Raw genomic sequence first — 15,522 nt, forward strand, 5'->3', positions numbered from 1 at the left:
ACATAAGACTTAAAACTGCAAAACTCCTAGGAGAAAATATAGGGGGAAATTTTTCATGCATTAAATTTGGTAATCAGTTCTTGTATATGAAACCAAAAGCACAGGCAACAAAAGCAAAAAATAGACAAATGGGACTACATCAAACTTAAAGACATTTTTAATCAAAAGACATGATCAATAGAGTGAAAAGGCAACTTATGGGATGAAAGAAAATATTTGCAAATCTTATATCTAATAAGGTATTAATATCCTGAATATATAAAGAACTCCTACAATTCAACAACAACAAAAAAATCAGTTAACCCAATTTTAAAAATGGACAAAGGACTTGAACAGATATTTCTCCAAAGACAAATGACCAACAAGTGTATGAAAAAAGCTCAACATCACTAATCATCAAAGAAATGCAAATCAAAACCACAATGAGATAACCTCATATTCATTGAGAAGGCTACTGTGAAATAAAGAAAGAGAGAAAGAAAGACAAAAAGAAAGAAATGAACAAGTGCTGACAGCAATGTGGAGAAGTTGATGCATTGTTGGTGGGATTTTTTTTTTTTTTTTTTTTTTTTTGCGGTACGCAAGCATGTGGGATCTTCCTGGACCGGGGCATGAACCCGTGTCCCCTGCCTCGGCAGGCGGACGCTCAATCACTGCGCCACCAGGGAAGCCCTGTTGGTGGGATTTTTAAATGGTGCAAGCACCTTGGAAAATAGTTTGGCAGCTCTTCATATTATTTTTGATTGCTACTTTAATTAATTAATTACCTTAAATTAATTACTAATTTAATTACTCATACAATTTTAATTTAAATAGCACTACTATATAATCCAGAAATCTTACTTCTGGATATATATCCAAAAAAATTGAAAGCATAGTCTAGGAGATGTTTGCACATCCATGTGCATAGCAGCACTATTCACAATAGCCAAAAGGTAGAAGCAACAAAAATGTCCATCAACAGATGAATGGACAAACAAAATGAATATACATACAATGGAATACTATGCCACCTTAAAAAGCAAGGAAATCTTGTCACATGCTACAACATGGATGAATCTTGAGGACATTAGGTTATGTGAAATTATCCAGTCACAAAAGGACAAATGCTGTATGATTTCACTTATATGAGGTATCTAAAGTAGTCAAATTCATAGAGACAGAAAGTAGAATAGTTGTTGCTAAGGGCTGGGGAGAAGGGGCAAAGGGGAGCCGTTTAATGGGTATAGATTTTCAGTTCGGCAAGATTAAAAGGTTCTGAAGATGTTTCACAACAATGTAAATATACTCAACACTAATGAACTGTATGCTAAAAAATAGTTAAGATGGTCAATTTATGATTTTTTACTACACACACACACAAATTCTATAAATAAATAAAACTGACCATACCAAGTGTTGATAAGAATGTAGAGGAACTGGAACTCTCATACACTGCTTGGGAATATCAAATGGTACAACCACGTTGGAAAACATTTTGTCAATTTCATAAAAACTAAGACTATATCTCCTCTTCCACTCTAGGAATTTACCCAAGAGAAATTAAAACATAAGTCCATACAAAGACTTGTATAAGAATGTTCCTAGTAGCTTTATTTGTAATAGTCAATAGTAACAACCCAAATATATATCAACAGTGAATAAACAAGTTGTGTATATTCATACAATGACATATTACTCACAGAGTAAGTATACTTTGTAGATATCGTTTATTGAGTTTTTATTATGTACCAAGAACTGTGTTAAATGCTTTAAACATGAAATCACAACTCTATGAGGTAGAAATAATTAGCCTTATTTTACAGATGATGAAACTGAGTTTGGAAAAGTTGGTAGCACAATATGCCAAAGCCAAAATTTGAACCTAGATATAGAGTAATGCCAAAGGTGGAATGCATAATCCTTACAGTGTATTTCTTGAACTCAACAGGAGCAATACACTGGTAATCTGACAGCAAACCGCTCAGTTGAAGAATTCCTTAGGGAAAAGGAAGCTCTGGATCTCTGGCTATTCACCAGTGTTTTTAACTGACATACAGCACAATGTTGAGAATGTGGACTGTAATGGTTTTTGTTTTTGTTTTAATAAATTTATTTATTTTTGGCTGTGCTGGGTCTTCATTGCTGCATGCGGGCTTTCTCTAGTTGCGACAAGCAGAGGCTACTGTTCATTGCAGTGTGCAGGCTTCTCATTGCGGTGGTGGCTTCTCTTGTTGTGAAGCACGGGCTCTAGGCACTCAGGCTCAGTAGTTGTGGCACACGGGCTTAGTTGCTCTGCCGCATGTGGGCTCTTCCCAGACCAGGGCTCGAACCTGTGTCTCCTGCATTGGCAGGTGGATTCTTAACCACTGAGCCACCAGGGAAGCCCTGTAATGGTTTTAAATGTAAACTCCCTAGGTGTGAATTCCCACAGTTATTATTCCCTAGTTGTGTGAGCTACTTAATCTCTCTGTTCCTTTATCTTTAGGATGGAGATAATAGAGTCTACTTCAGTCTCTGTAGTTAGAACAGTTCCTGGCAAGTAGAGTTTTACTTTTTTTACTTCTTAAATTTAACTTTGAATTCTTCCTATCTCTGTTAAGGAGATAAGCCACATTTTAAAAAACTTCATTCAATTTAATGTATCAAAATCTGTTCTGTGCAATGCCCTGAGCTAGGCATTGTTGGGGATCAAAGCTGAGTCAGATGACAGAATCTCTCTCCTCAGGAATTCTGTAGTCTATTAAGCAAAATGCCCTATTGGCCTAGTCAGTATTGTTAACATTTACATGCCCTGTGCTTTGTGATTGATTGGACTTTAAAAATTTGACTTTGCAACATTCTAACCTATTTTGCATTATGACATACTGTGTATAGGCCATTTCGCATTTAGGGCTTCCTAAATTACCAGCAGCACTTCTTTCTTGATTAGCAATATTTCTTGATATTAATATTGTTACTGAATGCAAGTTTGTGTGCCTGACACACAGTGAGGCCAAACAAACTAAAACGTCGGAGTTTGGAGCAGAGAAAGGTTTACTGCAGGGCCAAGCAAGGAAAACAGGTGGTTTGTGCTCAGAAACCCTGAACTCCCCAGCGGTTTGGGGGAAGAAGTTTTATTTTTTTTATTTTTTAGATATTTACTTATTTATTTATTAGCTGCATTGGATCATAGCTGCAGCACCTGGGATCCTTCATTGTAGCACGCAGGCTCTTCGTTGTGGCATGCGGACTTCTCTCTAGTGGCACGCAGGCTTCTGTCTAGTTTTGGTGTGCAGGCTTGGTTGCCCTGTGGCACGTGAGATCTTAGTTCCCCAACCAGGGATCAAACCTGCATCCCCTGCATTGGAAGGCGGATTCTTAACCACTGGACCACCAGGGAAGTCCCCTTTGGGAGAGAAGTTTTTAATAAGCAAAATTTGGTGTGAGGGCTAAGAGTGTGTGACTTTCTTCTGATTGGTTGGTGGTGAGGTAACAGGGCTGTGTTCCAGGAATCTTGAGCTCAACCTGCAGTTACTGTCCTCTACCTGGGCAGGGGCTTTAGTTCATGTAGAAGAACTCGAAGATAATACTACGTATATCCCTTGAGGAGGAACCAGGACCCTGCTTTATCTGCACCGTTGTTCCTTGACAGCTCTTCTTTTGTTTCTGCATTACTTCTCCTCCCTATTTAGTAACTGTTTGAATCTGCTCTTTGGAACTTAGGGAAGGTCTAGGAGGATGAAGCTTTTTTCCTACTAACAAGAAATGAGGGACACGAAAAGGTTTATGCCCAGTTTAACTTACTAAGTTAAACCGATTTTGAAATAAAGGTTTAAGTATTTTAAGCATCGTCAAACATAACTGCTAGATATTGTAATGTTATACACAGAAATCAACACACCCCTTTAGTGAGGGGCAGAAGGAATCACAAGTTGTCACAGCTTAAGGCAGACCAACTTTTTGGTGTTATGTAGGTGACCTCTTTTGCTTATGTGAAAACTCAATAACATTGGAGCTGGAGTGACTGTAGGACAGCTACATCTATTAGAGATCGAAGCTAGAAGTAGGTTCAATTTTGGCACAGTGAAACTTGTCTAAATTGATAATTTGACCCCTCTGCAGTGTTGGCTTTGGGAAAGGACAAATAGGAGAACTACATCAGGTTCTCTAGGTTAGGGATCAGCATTAAAGCTATGAAGTAGAAACGTGTTATGGGTTGTGTTGACTGAAAAACCTTCACAACCTAAAAGTTGAGAATTATGTTTTATTCAGCAGGCATACTGAGGACTTAAGCCTGGCGGACACCCTCTCAGATAGCTCTAAGGGGCTGTTCGGAAGAGGTAAGGGAGGAATCAGGATATATAGGAGTTTTTGCAAAAAGAAAAAAAAAAGCCCACATAGTTGGAACATCAAAAGATTACTGTTAATTAAAGAAAAAACAGACATCTCAAGTTAATGAATTTAGCACTTTTCTATGTATAGGAAGATGCAAGAGTCTGGGCTCATTGAAATCATTCCTTTGATATGCACCTTATCTATCTAGGGCCAGTGTCCAGTTTTCTTCATCCCGAATCCCTCAGTGTGCACTGCAGAGGAGTGGCTGCAGTGGCTGATGCCTTGATGACAAGGCAGGCAGTGACACTTTGTCCACAGTTGAACTGTATCCCCTAAAAGTTCATATGTGAAGTCTTAACCCATAGTAGCTCAGAATGTGACCTTATTTGGAAATGGGATTTTTACATACATAATTAGTTAAGTTAAGGTGAGGTCAGTAGGATGGGCTCCTAATCCAATGTGACTGGTGTCCTCATAAAAAGGGAGGGAAAAAAAAAGGGAAATTTGGGCACAGAGATTCACACACAGGAGAACACCATGGAAAAGCAGAGTTATGCTGCCTTAAACCAAGGAACTACCAGAAACCAGGAGGGAGACCCAGAACAATACTTCCCGGCACCTTCAGAAGGAAGGTCCTGCTGACACCTTGATCTCAGACTTTTAGCCTCTAGGGCTGTGAGACAATAAATTTCTCTTGTTCACCCTGAGAATGAAAGAAAATACTTGCAAATGAAGCAACTGACAGAGGATTAATCTCCAAAATATACAAGCAGCTCATGCAGCTCAATATCAAAAAAAAAACAACCCAATCAAAAAATGGGCGGGAGACCTAAATACACATTTCTCCAAAGAAGATACACAAACACATGAAAGGATGCTCAACATCACTAATCATTAGAGAAAGGCAAATCAAAACTACAATGAGGTATCACCTCACACCAGTCAGAACGGCCATCATCAAAAAATCTACAAACAGTAAATGCTGCAGAGGGTGTGGAGAAAAGGGAACCCTCTTGCACTGTTGGTGGGAATGTAAATTGATACAGCCACTATGGAGAACAGTATGGAGGTTCCTTAAGAAACTAAAACTAGAACTCCCATACGACCCAGCAATCCCAATACTGGGCATATACCCTGAGAAAACCATAATTCAAAAAGAGTCATGTACCACAATGTTTATTGCAGTTCTATTTACAATAGCCGGGACATGGAAGCAACCTAAGTGTCCATCGACAGGTGAATGGATAAAGAAGATGTGGCACATATACACAATGGAATATTACTCAGCCATAAAAAGAAACGAAATTGAGTTATTTGTCGTGAGGTGGATGGACCCAGAGTCTGTCATACAGAGTGAAGTAAGTCAGAAAGAGAAAGACAAATACCATGTGCTAACACATATATATGGAATCTAAAAAAAAAAAATGGTTATGAAGAACCTAGGGGCAGGACAGGAATAAAGACGCAGACATAGAGAATGGACTTGAGGACACGGGGAGGGGGAAGGGTAAGCTAGGACGAAGTGAGAGAGTGGCATGGACATATATACACTACCAAATGTAAACTAGATAGCTAGTGGGAAGCAGCTGCATGGCACAGGGAGATCAGCTAGGTGCTTTGTGTCCACCTAGAGGGGAGGGATAGGGAGGGTGGGAGGGAGATGCAAGAGGGAGGAGATATGGAGATATATGTATATGTAAAGCTGATTCACTTTGTTATAAAGCAGAAACTAACACACCATTGTAAAGCAATTATACTCCAATAAAGATGTTAAAAAAAATTTCTCTTGTTCAAGCCACCCAAAATGTGCACTTTGTTATAGCACCTTAGCAAACTAATACAAGATGGGAAGGGAATTCTGTTCTCTTTTAATTTTTTTTCTCTTTAGTGTTACACTAATGTTAGGGCTTTTCTGCAACTTGATTTTTTTTTAAATTTAAAGATACAGGGAGGGACTTCCCTGGTGGTCCAGTGGTAAAGAATCCACCTTACAATGCAGGGGACGCAGGTTCAATCCCTTAGTTCCCTTAGTCAGGGAAATAAGATCCCACATGCCGCGGGGCAACTAAGCCTGCGTGCCACAACTACCGAGCTCGCATTCCTCAGCTAGAGCCCACGTGCCGCAAAGTACAGAGCCCATGCACCCTGGAGCCTGCACACCACAACTAGAGAGAGAAAAGCCGCACGCCACAACTAGAGAGAAGCCCACGCACCACAACCAAGAGCCCATGTGCCTCAATGAAAGATCCCACATGCCTCAACAAAGATCCTGCATGCCACAAGTAAGACCTAAAGCAGCCAAAAATAAAATAAATAATAAATCTTCTAAAATAAATAAATAAAGATACAGGGAATTCCCTGGCTGTCCAGTGGTTAGGACTTCATGTTCTCACTGCTGAGGGCCCCGACTTATATCCCTGGTCAGGGAACTAAGATTCCACAAGCCATGAGGCACAGCAAAAAAAAAAAGATACAGAGATAAAATAGTCATTTCCTTCATGGTGCTTAAGATTTGCTACAGGAGATAAAACAGACCAACTGGGAGGGCATACTTTGAATCTCACCTCTGTCGCTTATTTGTTGTGTGACTTTGGGCAAATTACTTAGCTTCTCCAAGTCTCAGTTTCTTTACCTGTAATATGGAAATAACAAGATCACCTGCCAGTGTTGTTGAGTAATTTGAGATAATGTATGCAATCTAATAAAGCACCCTCAGAAATACAGCTATTATTATCTCAAAACAGCTACAATTTAAGGCAGAATATGAAGACAAGATCAGAAGTATAATTGGTGCTTTAGGAGCTCAGAGGGGTGAGGTATCACATATGGCTGGGGGAACCTGGATGAAGGCAGTGGCATTTAGATTGCTCTTTAATTAATTGGCAGATGGGATTAGTGAGATGACACTCATGGTGAAAAAAACAGCATGAACAAAGGCAATGTGTCTGCAAAAAACAGGTACATTCAGCAAGCAGTGAGGTGTAGGCTGGAGGGTTCAATAAGAATATTAGCTTAACTGTCTTCTTTAGAGAACACTCCTGACAACTTTGGCTTAAATGGTTTCCCACCTCTGCCCCATACCTCTGCAACTCATCACCCTATTTACTTCCTTCTTAGCGTGTATCACAAATTGTAATTATGTTTATTTATCTGTTTACTTGTCTATTATCTGTAAGGGTAGAGTCTGTCTCTCTTATTCAGATATAAATCCCAAGGACATGTTAAACAAATATTTGTTGGGAAGAAGGAAGGGAGAGAAAGAGAGAGATTGAAAGGAAAGAAGGGTGGGAGGAAAATGAGTGAATGGAGAGTAGAGGAGTATCAGTAGGTCAGGTCAAGAAGTAGTTTGGAACCAGAGCATGAAGAAGTTCTTGAAACAGGGGACTAAAGTCCCAAAGCAGACCTCTGAATCACTGTTCCCAGGGAAAAATTTGGTATTTTGTCTATACAACAGCCACTTCTGATGAGCCTTAACTTCAGGCCAATATGGGAAATACTACACACCAATGGTTCTCAAACTATGGTGCCTAGACCAGCAGCATCGGCGTCATCTAGGAATTTGTTAGAAAGACAATTTCTCAGTCCCTACTCCAGACCTACTGACTCAGAATCTGCACTTTACCAAGGTCCTCAGATGATTGAAAAGCACTGAGAATCAAAATTCTGTCCCTTGCTGTAACATCCAGTCTTAATCCATTTGGGCTACTACAACAAAAATACCATGAACTGGGTGGCTTAAACAGCAAGCATTTATTTCTTACAGTTCTGGAGGCTGGAAAGTCTAAGATCATGGTGCCAGCAAATTTGATGTCTGGTTTATAAACAGTTGTCTTTTGGCTGTGTCTTCACAGGGCAGAAGGGGAAGGGAGTTCTCTGGGGTCTTTGTTATAAGGGCACTAATCCCATTCATAAGGGCTCCACCCTCATGACCTAATTAACTCCCAATGACCCCACCTCCAAATACCATCACACTGGGGATTAGGTTTCAACATATGAATTTGGGGGGACATAAAACATTCAGTCTCTAGGTGTCCATTTATTGCTTTGCATCTTCCAGGCCTGAGAAGAGAATTGGGCTAAATGTACTTTGAAGTAGTGGGACTCTTATTGCAGAAATCAGAGGTATAAATATTCCCACTCTATTAGGTGCCTGTAGACAGATCTCAGCCTCAATCATAAGAGTTCCTTAAAACTGCAATACACAAGTAGTCTTTTAAACAGCAGTTATTCCGGGACATTCCAGTCTGAAGCCAAAAATGATCTCCCACCCAAGAAAGGAACTCAAAAGAAAAATACCAGTGACAGTAAACCACCACAATTAGAAAAAAAAAAAGACAATGCAAAAACAAAACAAAACAAAACCCCACACAAATATACTCAGAGAAATAATCTGTCCATTTAGGAAAATGCTGAAGTCTGTTTGTGGGGAAATATTTAGGATAAAGACAGGGGACTAAAGGAGTAGAAACAGACCAAAATCCTTTAGTGAATCATGGAATCTGTAAACTGGTATCAGATGTTCGCCAGTCATAGAGCCACAGGGAGCCTTAGCAACATTTCTAATTCTTCCAAATAAGGTAACCCCAGCCAAAAGCTATGCTCTTAAAGACAGAGATTTCCTCTTACCTGCTCATCTACTTGGTTTAGAATGAACCAATTGTTTTCAGAACTATAGTGCATTTATACATGTAAGATTAGAAGGATTGTAAAAAAGGTTTCTTTACACATTCACACCACATTTTTACTGAGTCAGACTTTCCAAGGTATCAGTTGGAGAAAAGGATTTATAATCCTATTTATAGCCCAAGAAGAGAAGCTGTCTGTGGTTTCATTTGGTGGTTAGGGAGTAAGGAGGATTTGTTTTCCCATTGTAACATAGCAACTTGATTTCACTGCTGCTCCTCTGTCATATGTACAAAGGGAGATGCCAAATCCTCCAAGAGAGAATATTCCAGAAGGTGCAGAGATGGGCTGTAGTCGGCCTATGAGTTCACAGACATACATACAAAAAGTAACTACTTCAAGCTGAAGGTTTGAATTCCAGAAACTTAGAGAGTGAGTTGTATAGAATTATAGGCTTCTAGCAAAAACTCTTAATAGAATGTTAACTGGAAGAAGTAGTTGTGTGTCAATATATCCATCTTCTCTGCCCCAGGTGGGCTGGGAGTGGGGTGCTGCCTGGGCTGGAGTCTGCTCCCTTGGGCCCATTGTCTCTGCCAAGTGATAAGCAGCCACCTTCGTCTACCCCAGTGTGCCACACAGTAGCGTTCTCTGTGTGTGATAAGTTGTAAAAAGATTGGAAAACACTGGTATGAATTACACCCACGCCATAGGCTTTCCAAACGTGTGAATAGATTCATGATTTTAAGTGGCACACAGGTATGACATTAAAAACACTGAATTGCTTAGTGAGAAAAAAAATTTCCCATTCAATTTTCTTTCAATCCTTCTAACAGGAGGAAGAGAAATGATCAGTTGGGTGTTACTATATCTCCAACCAATTAATTTTCCTTTTAACAAACAGAGACCAGATCACAGGCACAGAGCTTTTTTCTTTTGTAGTGATTTAAAGTTTCATTTAAAAATAAACGTATTTAGGGCTTCCCTGGTGGCGCAGTGGTTGAGAGTCCGCCTGCCTTTGCAGGGGACACGGGTTCGTGCCCCGGTGCGGGAAGATCCCGCATGCCGCGGAGCGGGTGGGCCCGTGAGCCATGGCCGCTGAGCCTGCGCGTCCAGAGCCTGTGCTCCGCAACGGGAGAGGCCGCAACAGTGAGAGGCCATCGTACCGCAAAAAAATAAATGTATTTAGACAAAAAAGGAGTTGATGCAAAGAAAACATTGAGCAAAAAATGGTACAAATTGCACCTTCCCATATGGCAAAATTGTGAAGACTATATTCAAATGACTGAAGTTCAGAAAACGCCATCTATTGAATTTACTCCACAATATCTCTGATAAGTGATTTAAAATGCTTCTAGACTTAGCAAGCATGTTATCAACACAATTTATTTAATTTTCAGACACATTAAATTGTTAACACCTTGCATTGAAATTTGTTTCCCAGGTTCTTCTTATCATGAATTCTAATTAAATATTTGAAGATATTTCTCTTTCGTTAGTATCCTCTCCTGTACTTTTAACATCCTTCTTTTCCTGGGACACATACACACCAGGCCATCTTTCCTCAAGCCAAACTCTCTTCGATTTCTCCCCCTTTGACGTAGTTCCGGTCACACTCACCCCCCTGGCAGTTCTTCTCTGGGCTTAGTCTAATTTATCAGTGTCTCTCTTAAAATGAATTAGTAAGAACTATTTTGGTTGCATATGGCAGAAAACCCAGTTTAACCTATAGCTTAGGCAAAAAGGAGATTTTACTGGTTCACATAATTTAAAACTCCAGAATAAGTTTCATTAAAGACATGGTTTGAGGGCTTCCCTGGTGGCGCAGTGGTTGGGAGTCCGCCTGCCGATGCAGGGGACACGGGTTCGTGCCCCGGTCCGGGGGGATCCCGCGTGCCGCGGAGCGGCTGGGCTCGTGGGCCATGGCCGCTGAGCCTGCGCGTCCGGAGCCTGTGCTCCGCAACGGGAGGGGCCACAGCAGTGAGAGGCCTACGTACCGCAAAACAAAAAAAAAAAGACATGGTTTGAAACAGAGGCTCATAAAAGATCCCCAGAATAAGGATTCACTGCTTCTCTCATCTCCCAGCTCCATTTCTCGAAGAAAGAAATTCAATCAGGCTTTTCCCTCAGGATAGCAAGACGGTTAAAGAGTTCCAGTCTTACCTTCTTACAATCTCACGTCTAGTAGAGAAGAGTGGGAATCTTTCAGGAATTCCAGAAAAAGTCTCATTGCATATTAGTAGCTATGAATGTGTCGAATGCTTTCCCTTGAGCTAACCCCTGTCACCAAAAGAACACAATATGCTGATTGGTCATGAGTTAGGAAAAAAGACATCTTTATTGGAAATGCATGGCCTTAGGTGGGGAAACAGTTGGTGTCCCAGAGGGAAAGCAAGCTGTGTTTACTAGAAGAGCTTGTGATGTCCAGATATGAACTCAGTTCCCTGGGTGAGGTAAGACCAGAGAATACAGCAGGACTATCACCTCCTTTATAATGAACTTTATATATCAATATAGGAGTGATTGAGAGCATGTTCTCCATTCTGAAACTATACCGGGGTTGTTATTTTCCAGTCCTCTCTCTATGTTGGTAACTCATGCATGATGTGAGAAACAGAAAGCATTACATCGATGTTAGACAGTGTTCTTTGGTTTCCAGACCAAAGTATATGATTAAGATGAGCTGGTGGGGCTTCCCTGGTGGCGCAGTGGTTGAGAGTCCGCCTGCCGATGCAGGGGACACGGGTTTGTGCCCCGGTCCTGGAAGATCCCGCATGCCGCGGAGCGGCTGGGCCCGTGAGCCATGGCCGCTGAGCCTGCGCGTCCGGAGCCTCTGCTCCGCAATGGGAGAGGCCACAGCAGTGAGAGGCCCGCGTACCGCAAAAAAAAAAAAAAAAACAAAAAAACTGGGATGTGTAAAGTGCAGAGCCCAAGATGTAAGAACAATTGCATGGCACCTCCCAACGCAAACTCATCTGCTCTGTGCTATGTTGTTGGAATCACGGTATGTCCAACCATCTGTCTCTCAGAGTTTTCAAAAGATGACTAAATGTTTACCCTTAGCCCTCTTTGATTCTAAACCAGAAGCTGCTACTAAAAGGACTCCTTGAAACCAGGGAAATCATGCTCATTCTCCACACTCCCTATAGGGCCTGGCATTGCTCTCAGAATACAGTAGGAATGCAGTGCATGTTTGTAAAGCACAACTAAGATGAGCTGGTGAAAAAAAGAAGGAAGAAGAGGAGGAGGAGGAAGAGGAAAAGAGGGAGAAGGAGAAGAAAAGAAAAAGGGGGTCCTAGTATTGGATACCCTGATAGCAACCGGGTATGGGAACTGATAGCAAGAAAGGAAATAGAAAAAACATACCAAGTGGTGACTACTGTTCAAAAAGCAGAGTAGAACTGCCAAAAATAAAAACAAAGTTACCAGTTTCAAAACTCCATATAGAACTACAGCAATCAAGACAGCGTGGTATTGATATTCAAGAAAAAAAACATATAAATCAATAGAACAGCATTTGTAGCTCAGAAGCATTTATGGTCATTAGATTTTTGAAAAGGGGGCCAAGACAATTCAATGTGACTTGTCTTTTCAACAAGTGATATTAGAATAATTAAATACCCACATGCACAAAGATGAATTTAGATCCTTATCTCATATTATACTCCAGAAAAATTCAAAATAGATTGTAGAGCAAGGTATAAATCATGCTAAATTAGACTTCATTAAAATTAAAACATTTTGTGCTTCAAAGGACACCATCAAGAAAATGAAAAGATAAGTTGTAGAAAAAGAAAAAAATTTACAAATTATATGTCTGATTAATTACTAGTGTCTAGAATATATAAAGAATTCTTTCAAATCAATAATAAGAAAACAACTGGATTTTAGAAATAGACAAAAGGCTTGATGCACATGTCACCAAAGACTATATACAAGTGGCTAATAAGCACATGAAATCATGTCCAACATCACTAGTTATTAGGAAAATGCAAGTTAAAACCGTAATGAGATACTGCTTCACACCCACTAGAATAACTACAACCAAAAAATCAGGCAGTACCAAGTGTTGGCAATGATATGAAAAAACTGGAAACTTCATACATGGCTGGCCAGAATTTAAAACGGTGCAACCACTTTAGAAAAGAGCTTGACAGTTTCTTAAAATGTTAAACATACATTTACCACATAGTGCAGCAATTTCACTTCTAGGTATCTACCCAAGAGGAATGAAAACATTAAGTCCACATCAAGACTCACATATAAATCTTCACAGCATCATTATTTATAATAGCCAAAAAGTGGAAACAATCCAAACTTCTATCAAGTAGTGAATGGTTAAATAAGATGTGCTATAAACATAATGGAAGACAATTCTGCAGTAAAAAAAGGAACAGGACATGCGACAACATGGACGAACCTCAAAAATATTACGCTAAGTGGAAGAGGCCCGTAACAAAAGATCAAATATTATATGACCCATTTCTATGAAATGTCCAGGTAGGCAAATCTATAGACAGAAGTGGATTAGTGGTTGCTGGAGCTGGAGGTATGAATGGGGATCCAGCAATTGGGCATGAGGGATCAATTCGAGCAGATGGAAATCTTCTAAAATTGGATCATGATGGTGGTTGCACAGCTCCATCTATTTACTAACAATCATTGAACTGTACACTTAAAATGAGTGAATTTTATACGTAAATTTTATATCAATAGAGCTGTTTTTTTAAAAAAAAAGAATACACACAGTAATGCAGAAACAAACTTTGTAAGTAAAAAATATGTTTCTACCAGATGGTGGAATTATGAGTTATTTTTATATATTTCTGAATTTTCCAATGAAAAGTGCATTTTTAAATCAGAAGAAAACAATAAAGATAATTTAAAAAAATTATCCTCTGAGAGTCAAAATAAAATCACTACATGATGGACCAGAGGAGAGTTAGGTAAAGTCACCTTGATAAAGAGACAGAGTGGCTCTCAGGCCCGCAAGATTTGACAGTAACCTGACTAACGTTAACAACACATTTAACGAAAGAAGAATCAATCAGCAGAGAACACTGATCAATAAAGAAAGCAAAGAAAAGGGACAGTCATAGAGGCAAGTATTGCAGGGCCTTACCTGTGCCACGCAGAGAGCCTGAAGGCTGGTCACAGAGCAGGTGTGCACAGCCCCATGGTAGAGATGGATGCCGTACATCTCATAGAGCTTTGGGCCACGAGGCACTCTAAATACACTGCATGCTCACCATAAAATGTTTTTCTAACCTTTTTTTCCCAAGCAGCTTTACGTATAGAGAAATCCTAGTCATATTGTTGTATTAGGAATTAACACGTATTCTGGTTTATATACTTCAGACACCTGATGTTTACACAGTGTGAGTTGGCTTGTCCAAGTTGGATCAACTCTACAGTGGTGGCAGGATGGAAATTATGCATCTGGACAGCTAAGAGAGACTGTGGAATGTGATAAATGCATTAAGGTAAATGTCTCCCTGTGAGACCACTTGGAAGCCAGCCAGTCAGTTCACCTTTCTCAGTGACAACCCAACCTTAACAAGAGCTTCTCATTCAGACTTCAAATATCAAGAAATCCAAGACACCAAGACATATTGAAATGATCGTATGCTCAGCATACTTTTTTTTTCTGGCCACGTGGCGCGACATGCAGGATCTTTGATCCCTGAAGCATACTTTTTTAAGAAGCCACTTACGGGAAGGATTTTAATTATTTAAATCGTGTACTTACTGACTCTCGATCCATTCAGCCATAGCAATGATAACTCCAGCACGTGTTAGTTCAATTCCACCCTAGTCATAAAATGAGTCCTGTTTAAATGGAGAGCTTCCTTCCAATAACTTCTGGTGGTGGTGATATTGGAAAGAGCCTGTGGTTTTGTACCCTCTGCCTCTGGGGACGATGGAGCTCATTTTTTTGAGCACTAAGCTACAACATATGGGCATTTTGCAACACTGACCTTTTGTCCTGGTTCATAATATCTACTCTCATTCCCATAAGGGACTTTAAGGCCAAGCCCTTGTATCTCATTCCTGCCTGCCCTCTACCTCCTTCCATACTCACACTCTCATCCTAGTTGGACCCTGATAGTGCCCCTGCCTTGACCTGGATGGATGATTTGATTCTGGCACTCAACGCTCTGAACCACCATTTCCTGGAAGAGTGGTTCTCAGTGTGGCTGCTGCCATACTACAGTTCAATTCTGATGTTAAGCACCTACAGTTAGCATGAGACTCTGTAGGTTTAAGGGAAGTCCCCAACAAGACTGCCTTTACTTCAGGCACCAGCTGCAAGTCTGGGGGTTTCCAGGCTACCTGCCCTTCTGATCAACTGGTTGCATATTTCAGGAGTTTCTACTACCCCTTCAGGTTGGATAATTTGCTAGAATGACTTAGAGAAGTCAGGAAAGTGCTATACTTATGATTACAGTTTTATTGTAAAGGATACAAATCCTTTGTATCCAAAGACCAGCCAAATGAAGAATACATAGGGAGAGATCTGGGAGGGTCTACATGCCTTCTTGCCATGGGATCAGGACATGTCCCCCTCCCAGCACATCAGTGTATTCACCGACCAGGAAGCTCCCC

At 40.4% G+C, this 15,522-nt stretch overlaps 1 protein-coding gene across 1 annotated transcript in view; it reads right to left on the bottom strand.

Moving 5' to 3' along the window:
- UTRN (utrophin) overlaps window positions 1-15,522 on the bottom strand; it is a 561,071-nt gene that overhangs the window by 525,612 nt on the left and 19,937 nt on the right. The window lies entirely within an intron of this gene.

The sequence above is a fragment of the Phocoena sinus genome, chromosome 12, assembly GCF_008692025.1.
Source record: "Phocoena sinus isolate mPhoSin1 chromosome 12, mPhoSin1.pri, whole genome shotgun sequence".
Lineage (NCBI taxonomy): Eukaryota > Metazoa > Chordata > Mammalia > Artiodactyla > Phocoenidae > Phocoena > Phocoena sinus.